The sequence below is a fragment of the Lepidochelys kempii genome, chromosome 3, assembly GCF_965140265.1.
Source record: "Lepidochelys kempii isolate rLepKem1 chromosome 3, rLepKem1.hap2, whole genome shotgun sequence".
Lineage (NCBI taxonomy): Eukaryota > Metazoa > Chordata > Testudines > Cheloniidae > Lepidochelys > Lepidochelys kempii.
The window spans coordinates 24,573,211-24,584,203 of NC_133258.1; positions in this window are offsets into that span (position 1 = coordinate 24,573,211).

Genomic DNA, 10,993 nt, shown 5'->3' on the forward strand with positions numbered 1-10,993 from the left:
ATTACTTAAATGCTGGCAGCACAGGAACACAAGCATGGGAAGAGCCGAAGCCAAAACTTCACTAAATTCAAACAAATTTAATATTATATTTACTTATTTGCAGTTTTCACCCAGACCTACTTTTGATGCATGGGAAACTTCAGTGGGACATTTGTCTGTGTCAAAACTTATAAGAATACATAAAGGGATAAAAAGGGTCAAGGTTTCATGGTATACATGGGGGTGCATATTGGTACAGCTGGCTTTCATCCAGGTTGACTGACAAACTTTTGGACCAGTTGGAGAACTGTGCTCTGAACTTGACTGTGATAACTGGGTTTAACCAAGTGGTGTTGAAAATAAATCTATTCTGTATTGTTATCATAAACACTGCTGAAGTACTATTGTCATAAATACAACAGACAAATGTTTATCATCCTATATATTTGCTAGCCTATGCTAAATAAAGTAAAATGCTATTCTGTACATTTCTCCATGCATTTGTGTGCGCACGTCCTAAAACAGATAATCACAAATAGCACTAAAACACATAAGCTTGATATTTATTTACATTACACTAATGCCTCTTTGCATCACTCTGCCAGTCAAAAGAGCTTTTAAATTGGGTTTAGTGAATATAAAGTGAGGAACACTTAGATGGTCTGCTGGGATATGCTCTCTGTGACAGGGACTGGCATCTGTGCTCATTATTTGTACAATCAGATAATGATCCTTGAGTGGGGCTCCTAGGTAATACTGTATTAAAAAATAATAAGTAATCTAGGATAGGGTTGGAAGACCAATAATGTTGGGCCATATATCGGATGAGTTGACTAATTCTGGGCCTGTCAGTCTGATATTGAGTTAGTGGAAAATAGATCCTCTCTAACCTGATATCTTTTTTGGGTGACATAAGTTTAATTGATTAAGGTAATAGTGTTGATATAATAGAGCTAGAGTTCTGTAAGACATTGACTTGATACCGTACAACATTTAGATTATAAAACTAGAATGATATAAAATTAACATGGTACACATTAAATGGATTAAAAACTGAGTAATCAATAGGTCTCAAAATGTAATTGCTAAAGGGGACTCATCAGAGACCAGGTGTGTTTCTAGTAAGGTTCAGCAGGGATCAGTTCTTGGCCCTATGCTATGCTAGAGGACAGATAGAGCAGTCTGGATCATTTGATAAATTGGGCACAAGCAAACAATATGCATTTAATATAGCTAAATGTAAATGTGTACATCTAGGAGCAAAGAATGCAGCCCATGTTTACAGGATGGGCAACTCTATCCTGGGAAGCAGTGACTCGGAAAAAGACTTGGGGGTCCTGTTGGTTAATTTGCTAAACTTGAGCTCCCAGTGTGACTCTGTGGCCAAAAGGGCTAACGTGATCCTTGGATATATGAACAGTGGAATCTCAAGTAGGAGAGAAAAAAGTTGTTTTACTTCTGTATTTGACATTGGTGCAACCACTGCAGGAATACTGTGTCCAGTTCTGGTGTCCATATTTCAAGAAGGATGTTGATAAATTGGAGAGGGTTCAGAGAAGAGCCCTGAGAATGATTAAAGGATTGGAACACATGCCTTATAGTGATAGACTGAAGTTGCTCAAGCTATTTAGCTTAACAAAGAGAAGGTTAAGGTGTTACCTAGGTTTTCTGAACCCATAGCTCTTGGTAACTTTACTCTTTGCAAGGTGGTGTGAATCCATGGGGGCACAGCATGTCGGTCTGATATGTTGTTGGTCTAAATAACACAAACAAGAGTGGTTTTATTTAAAGCCTTTACTTTAGCAGTCTCTAGCACCCCCAAAAGAGTGCTTTTACTTTATATAGTCTCAAGCACTTACACACATCTGCGACAAGTTTGTATAACACCCTAAAAATCAATAATTACCAAAGTATGGAGTGGTCTTTGAGAGGTACAATGACAGCCTTCTGATGGCCAGCCTTCCATCTGCTGTTAGGGATACTAAGATGTGTCCACGAAGTGTCCAACTAGCTCAAACTCCCCACCATCACTTTTACTGTTGTTAGTATAACAATACATTTCAATCAAAAAATAAAACCTGTTAAGCAAGCAATTTTAAATGTTAAGCAAGAAGTTTCCAAGCCATTAGTTGTACAAATAGATTTTTGCAAAGTTTGCAGTGTTGTAGGTCCAGACAAATAAACACCAGAAATCAGATGTAGATAGACTTCCCATCTTGCAAAGCTGCATACTTCAGCAGTTTGAAAAAAGTGAGACAGGATAGTATAAGATCATACTCTATTCTTATGGTCACCCTCTCTCCCCTCCTGGTCTGCTAGTTATGCTCAGATTGCCACAAAGCCTTACTAGCTTAGCTGATTTTCGCAATAAGCAAAATAATTGATATTCCAATTACTGGCAGGGGTCTGGGAATACAAAGGGGAGACTTGATCAGAGTGTACTGGCATGGGCAACAAAAATTTAATAATGGGCTCTTCAATCTAGCAGAGAAAGGAATAACTCAGTCTAATGGCTGAAGTTTGAAGCTAGACAAAATCAGACTGGGAATAAGGCGCACATTTTTTACAGAGAGGATTAACTCTCAATTTAGCAGGGGGTCACAGTGGATTCTCCATCACTGACCATTTTTAACTCAAGATTGGGTGTATTTCTAAAAGATCTGCTCCAGGAATTATTTTGGGGGAAGTTCTGTGGCCTGTGCTATACAGGAGGTCAGAGTAGACACTCACAATGGTCTCTTCTGCCTTGAAATCTCTGAATTGGAGAAGGGAAATCCAAGGAAGCATTTATAGATGGTGCACACAATTATTTAGAAATGAAGGGATGATGGGAGCTAGAACTAAATAGACGGGGTGAATGGTGAGTTTTTATGAGGATAGTAATACATTTTTAATTCATTAATAGTTGTAAAGTATTTTGAGAGCCACTGATAAGATATTATAGAAGAGCAGTGTTACTCATACCCTTGATAGGTGTCTTATCCCAGCAACCAAAGATGGAATGTGTACATAGACTGAAACAATCTCAAAACAGCCCGAGAGATCAATTCTTCAAGCAAGAGTTGAGACACATTGCCAGGGCAGTGTTGGGAAGGTTTCGCTGCTCCCTTCGGTGCTACATTGATTCTGGTGACAAAGAAAAGAACTTACTCTCAGTCTCATATCTTTTATGAACATTAAATTCACAAGAATATTTTTAAAACCCGTTATTAATAGATGCATAGGCTAGTCATACACACCCAGAAAATACAGACACACATTCTTAAGGTTTATGGGGTTATTCTTATTTGCATGAAACAAAAATAATTTCCCAGGCTAAGGGTAGTAAAAATGCAGAATAAATGGCATGATCCCATAAAGATTGGCATTTTGTATTAAGCTGTATGAGTGAAGAGGTTGGCAGGAGAATAGATGCAACCCATGGCATTTTCAAGCACTGACACACACACAAAACATCCCTTCTGCTCAGTTAATCACATTCGGCTACATGAAAATATTATCCTTCCAAGATAGGATTGTGAATAAGAGATGACAAGGAGAATGTTTAAGATATTTTTCTACAGAGCTTCAATAAAAAAAACATATAATAGTGAGAACACATAGTGCAAGAATAGTTAACAAAGAAAATGGGGAGAATGTGAACGTATTAGCTAAAGAACACATTTAAATGTATTCAGATTAACAGTGCCAAATGAAATTCATTATGCAGTTACAGAGAGTGGCGTTTTCTGGTCCTAAAACTCTATGAAAATTCACCTTAAATTGATAAAGGTAAGGAGTGAAGTAGTTTTGGGATAGTTAAATACTAATGGATAGAGCCAGAGTATTAAAAAGAGGTCAACAGAGTACCTATCTTTAAGAAAGGGAAATGGAGAAATACAGGGGCTCCATTAGTCCCACTGGCTTCAATAGGAATTACAGATAAGCAGTCTGTTTAATTAGGCCCAAAGAAATTATGTACCAATAAATTTAATTTCAATACCTGTTCACAGAGCAGGCACATTTTAGCATATTGAGTAAATGAGGTACAGAAGCTGATAATATACAATATAGATTTGAAACTAGTATTACCTAGACCAAACTGACTAAGCTTTAATGAATAGCATGCTCTGGGGCCCAATCTTACCTGCCTTGTGCACTAAAATTCCCACTCGAGGCAATTTGAATGAACAAAGCATTTAGGACTCACCCCTTTGTGAACAAAAGACATGAAATTAATTAGGGTGTATCCTGACTTTATAAAAGCATTTGATTTGTTCCCACATGACATACTCATGGAAGCTAGTGAAATTTGGATGAGACACATGCAAAATTAGATGAAATTCCTAAGTGCTAATAGAAATTGACAGTTCAGTGTTAACATGGCAGCTGATGTCAAGTGTAATTCTTCAAAGATTTGTTCTGGATCTTATATATAGCAATGACTTAGATAACTTTTGTGGGTTGGTATGAAGTTGGAAGGGATTGCAAATACCCTAAACAACTGTAATATAATCCAATAAAACTTGATCCATAGGAGAAATGGGATGAAAATGACATATTTACAGAGACAATAGATCTGCTGAGCTATTTGTTATAAACAATTTTCTTGTCAGATTCTGGCCTCACGTCTGTTCAAATAATATTCCTAAACCAATATTTCCTCCAAAATTGTTTTGCTATTTGTAATTGTTTGACTGATTATATTAATGAACATATTTGAGACTATGCAGATTTTGAAAACTTGGAAAGATTTGTTAAATAGCTTTTAAACAACATTTATTGCCTATACAAAAGGCATGAATGTGAAATATAAAATTGTAACCAGCACTCATTTAGCATGTCCTTCATGACTCACTTTTGGTTGACTCACTAGTGGGTAGTACATATTCTAGTAAATTCTTTTCATCACTGCACATCATCAAATTTTTCTTCTTCTTCGTCTTGAATATAACATCAAATCTTTCATTTGTTTGTCACACTGACACCAAGTAACTGAGTATTTGGGCTTTCCCATTTTTGTCTGTTGTGGCCAGATCCTGGTCTCACTTAATGATCTTCAGCTGCTATGTATTCCCTCATCCCATACGCAGAAAACATACACACTCTTATTTGTAATCCATATTTATGGATTAATAACCACTGGATTTAATTTCATGTTCTATCATTCTCCATATTTATTAATTTGGTCTCTTTATGATGATTTCCTCTCCACTTGACCTCATTATATCAAACTCAAGCAGGCCTCTGAAAGTAGGAACAGCTTCTTTTATGTAGTCCCACTGTCCCACACAGAACAGTATTACCTATCTGCCTAGGACATTCACTGAATTGATTCTCTCTCACACATTCCTACAACCTAACACCACTTATCAGTAATTAACATATGTACAGACCGCAAGCAGGGAAGGACACAACCAGCCTTCAGCTGTAGTCGGTGTTGCAGGGGGGGATCATGTATCCCAACAGTCCATTCCCCTGAATAAGATTATAAAATAGTTCTCATGACTGAATATGTATTTTTTACTATTACCAGTGGATAGAAGAGAGGTTATCAGAACAACACTTTATCCTGGGATACCTTTATAGATGTAAGCAGTGTCAGGATGAGCTCCACCCTGACATCTGGTGGTGAGGTGTGGCAAGTTGTGGAAAAGAACTTCAGGGGCCGATCTCATTTGCATAGGCACACCCACCACGCCTAGAATGAGACCATAGCTGCCCAAATGGTCACTTTGGCTGCTGTGGGATCCCCAGTGTCTCTGTTATTGGGGCAGGAAAAATAAATTGTTATTACCCTGATTATGGGAACTGTGCTTGGAACTGTACGTGGCCTTTTGTTATGATGGAGGGATTCACCATCAACTAAGTAGCACTCACTAGGCAAGGGTCATGGGTTCCAAAACTGTGTGAATGGAGAGAGGCTGGGGACAAGTATTAATACTTGGTGGCATGGGCCCCTTGGTGAGGGCCTTACATGCTAATTGCACTTCCTCCTCTCTCCACTGTGGAATATCAGAGCTAATTTTGATTTCATTAGAAATCTAGTTATAGGCTGCTGAGCTCACTTTGGGCTGACAGTGCACCAGCACTGGGGCTCCCCTATTATAAGCTGAATTCACCTAAGAGCTGAAATCACTGAGTGTTGTGTTAAGTAGTGGGGGAGCCTGAAGATATATTGTGGAGCAGTTTGCGGGACGGCTGGTGAAGCAGTTTGACGCGGCGCAGTGTGTGGATGGCAGGAGCTGCTTGTGGGCCGTGGAGCTGAGTGAAGGAGTTCGTGGGGCGGCTGGCGGAGCGGAGCGGAGCGCAGCTGAGCGAAGGAGTTCGTGGGGCGGCTGCGGAGCGGAGCGCAGCTGAGCGAAGGAGTTTGTGGGGCGGCTGGCGGAGTGGAGTGCCGCTATGGAGCTATGGGGCGGTCAGCTTCAGATCACGTAAGGTGCCTCTTACCCCCGTCTCATTTCCACCCAGGTTGGGAGGTAAAGCTACGCAGATAAACTTTCGAACTCTGGGGCTGCCCTGACCAGGGACAGAGACTTTTGGGGCATTGGACTTTTGGGACTTTGGGTGATTTGGGGTTGCTGGACTCAAGAACCAAAGGGAAAAGGGCATGCCCCAATTTGCCTGGGGTGGGTTTTTTTTGCTCATGGGTTGTGTTATGAATCCTGTTGGTGGTGTTTCCCCAACATAATGCCACATTGATTCTCTCTGTTATTAAAAGACTTTTGCTACACTCAGACTATGTGCTTGCGAGAGGGGAAGTATTGCCTCTTGGAGGTGCCCAGCGGGGGTGGTATATATTTGTCCCAGGTCACTGGGTGGGGGCTCGAGCCGGTTTGCATTGTGTTATTGGAATGGAACCCCTAGATATTGAACCCGGCCCTTGTTGCTGCCAACTCTGACGGGCAGAAGGGTTACATATATTTTTAAATAATTTGTGCCGATACCATAGCTCAGTATAATTCACCCATATCAGAGCACTGGGGATAAATACACAGTTTTGTGTACTGTAACTTGGATACTAGGTCAGGCCATTACATATTACACTTGAAACCAGTTAAGGTGACTACACTTAATGCAAACTTTTAGAAGCAGCAAAATGCCAAGCTATGGGGCACCTTTTAACATACCCTTCTTTAACACCCACCCAGCATATTTTCACTGGCAGTTACAGTCTCTGCATCTCCTACTTTAAGTAAAAACCTGAAACTAATCTTATGGAATCATGACCAGCACCTCTTTAATATAGCAGTGGCAAAGTTATCAGACCCATACTGTATATATTCCCAACTTTTAAATACCCGTTTTTTCTTTATAAGTCAGAATGGCATTATTTATCTGTGTTATCTCTTTTTGAAATAACAGCTAGGCTCTTTCTCTAACACAGGGACTAGAAATAAAGAAGAAGTGATACCCCATCAAGTTCTGTGCAGAATACTTTCAAAATATTATACTAAGATAAGGAATAAACAACTGATGTTATCTATAATTCACTTTCTGACTTTTTACAAATTATTAATCTGTACAGGAAGCCTGGATATTTTTCTTTTAAATTTTATCCACTTGGTTTGTTGAATAGTCTCTCCCTGAATTCATAATGGTCTGTTAGAGCCCAGGCATTGCCATTGACTTCAATGGGTAGAGCACTGAGCCCTTAGAGACATTTTTACATTACAACCTATTGCAATATCAGAAGCGCAGAGGATTAGAACTTTAGGTGTGGAAAAATCCATACACATTAGGGGAACTCACAGGAAATAAAGATTCTGTTCTCATGCACATATTCTTAGTAAAAAATAAAGACAATATTTGCTGTAATAGAAGAATTCTTCCTACATATAACTTGTTTTCAAGGTTTTCATGAAGTTATAGCAGCTCTTTAATAAAGGACATAGATAAAATTATCAAAACCATGTAACTAATTTAGGAGTCTAAATCCCATTTTCAAAAATGACGTAGGCATGAAGGGCCAGAATTTTAAAGGTATTTAGACATTATCATTGCAGACTGGTACCTAAGTGCTTTTGAAAATTTCACTATTTTCCATCTTTAGCTGTCTAAATAACTTTACAAATCTGACCTTAACACCCATGGACTCTCAGTGAAAGTTAGGCTCCTAAGTGCCTATGTCACTTTTGAAAATGTAACTTAGTGTCCTAAATCACTTAGGCGCTTTTCAAAATTTTATCCCAAATCTGTACTCAGCTACCATATGCTGGTGTAAGTCAGGAGTAACTCCAGTGCAGTCCATGATGTAATTACGAATAAAATTTGGCCTTAAGTAAAGGTTAGTGTTAAATAGCAGGATGCATAGTAATGGCATAGTGGATACCACTCAGAAATAAATGAGAAGAATCAAAGCTTCAGAGGAAGATTTTTAACTGACTGAGCATTAATTTTACTGAGCTAATTTAAAAAACCCAAAACAAAGCTTGTAAGTACTGTGCAGTGCAAATATATGCTAACAGAATAAACAAGAAAATGTACTTAGAGAAATAATCTTTAACAGGGTAACAGTTGTTTTGAAGATTTTAGCTACTGTAGAGCAGAGAAAATATATTGCACAACCCCGATTCCACCTGGTATGAGCAAGAGCACATTATCAACAATCTACAACCTATCCTGAAAAAATGATCCCTTGCTCTCACAGCCCTTCGGAGACAGGCCAGTCCTCGCTTACAGACAGCCCCCCAACCTAAAGCAAATACTCACCAGCAACTACACACCACACCACAGAAACACTAACCCAGGAACCAATCCCTGTGGCAAATCTCGTTGCCTACTCTGTCCCCATATCTACTCTAGTGACACCATCATAGGACCCAACCACATCAGCCACACCATGAGAGGCTCATTCACCTGCACATCTACTAATGTGACATATGCCATCATGTGCCAGCAATGCCCCTCTGCCGTGTACATTGGCCAAACCAGACAGTCCCTACATCAGGAATGGTAACATACAAAAGCCAGTGGGAGAACACTTCAATCTTCATGGACATTCTATAACAGATTTGAAAGTAGCTATACTTGAACAAAAAAACTTCAGAAACAGACTTCAAAGAGAAACAGCAGAACTAAAATTCATTTGCAAATTTAACACCATTAATTTGGGCTTGAATAGGGACTGGGAGTGGCTACATCATTACGGCAGCAGCTTTGCCTGTCCTGGAATTGACACCTCCTCATCTATTGTTGGGAGTGGACTATATCTACCCTGATCGAATTGGCCCTGTCAACCCTGGTTCTCTACTTGTGAGGTAACTCCTTTCTCTTCATGTCTCATTTTATTTATGTCTGCATCTGTAACTTTCACTCCATGCATCTGAGGAAGTGAGATTTTTACCCACGAACGTTTATGCTCAAATAAATTGGTTAGTCTTTAAGGTGCCACAGGACTCCTTGTTATGTATCTAATAGTTAGTTAATAGGAAAGGTTTCAGTAGATGGTGCTCAGGACAGTTGTTATGGATTGGATTGAACTTTAATGTTGATGGGTTTAACGGCCTCCTTTCTTTCAGGGAAAATGTAAAAAAGTAATCATAGAATCATAGAATATCAGGGTTGGAAGGGACCTCAGAAGGTCATTTAGTCCAACCCCCTGTTCAAAGCAGGACCAATCCCCAATTAAATCATCCCAGCCAGGGCTTTGTCAAGCCTGACCTTAAAAACTTCTAAGGAAGGAGATTCCACCACCTCCCTAGGGAACGCATTCCAGTGTTTCACCACCCTCATAGTGAAAAAGTTTTTCCTAATATCCAACCTAAACCTCCCCCACTGCAACTTGAGACCATTACTCCTTGTCCTGTCATCCTCTACCACTGAGAATAGTCTAGAACCATCCTCTTTGGAACCACCTCTCAGGTAGTTGAAAGCAGCTATCAAATCCCCCCTCATTCTTCTCTTCTGCAGGCTAAACAATCCCAGCTCCCTCAGCCTCTCCTCATAAGTCATGTGTTCTAGACCCCTAATCATTTTTGTTGCCCTTCGCTTGACTCTCTCCAATTTTTCCACATCCTTCTTGTAGTGTGGGGCCCAAAACTGGACACAGTACTCCAGATGAGGCCTCACCAATGTCAAATAGAGGGGAACGATCACATCCCTCGATCTGCTGGCTATGCCCCTACTTATACATCCCAAAATGCCATTGACCTTCATGGCAACAAGGGCACACTGTTGACTCATATCCAGCTTCTCGTCCACTGTCACCCTTAGGTCCTTTTCTGCAGAACTGCTGCCTAGCCATTCGGTCCATAGTCTGTAGCGGTGCATTGGATTCTTCTGTCCTAAGTGCACTGCACTTATTCTTGTTGAAATTCATCAGATTTCTTTTGGCCCAATCCTCCAATTTGTCTAGGTCCCTCTGTATCCTATCGCTACCTACCACCGTATCTACCACTCCTCCTGGTTTAGTATCATCCGCAAATTTGCTGAGAGTGCAATCCACACCATCCTCCAGATCATTTATGAAGATATTGAACAAAACCGGCCCCAGGACCAACCGTTGGGGCACTCCACTTGATACCGGCTGCCATCCAGATATGGAGCCATTGATCACTACCCATTGAGACCGACAATGTAGCCAGCTTTCTATCCACCTTATAGTGCATTCATCCAGCCCATACTTCATTAACTTGCTGACAAGAATACTGTGGGAGACCGGGTCAAAAGCTTTGCTAAAGTCAAGAAACAATACATCCACTGCTTTCTCTTCATCCACAGAACCAGTAATCTCATCATAGAAGGCGATTAGATTAGTCAGGCATGACCTTCCCTTGGTGAATCCATGCTGACTGTTCCTTCACTTTTCTCTCGCGTAAGTGCTTCAGGATTGATTCCTTGAGGACCTGCTCCATGATTTTTCCAGGGACTGAGGTGACGCTGACTGGCCTGTAGTTCCCAGGATCCTCCTTCTTCCCTTTTTTAAAGATGGGCACTACATTAGCCTTTTTCCAGTCGTCCGGGACTTCCCCCGATCGTCATGAGTTTTCAAAGATAATGGCCAATGGCTCTGCAATCACACCCACCAACTCCT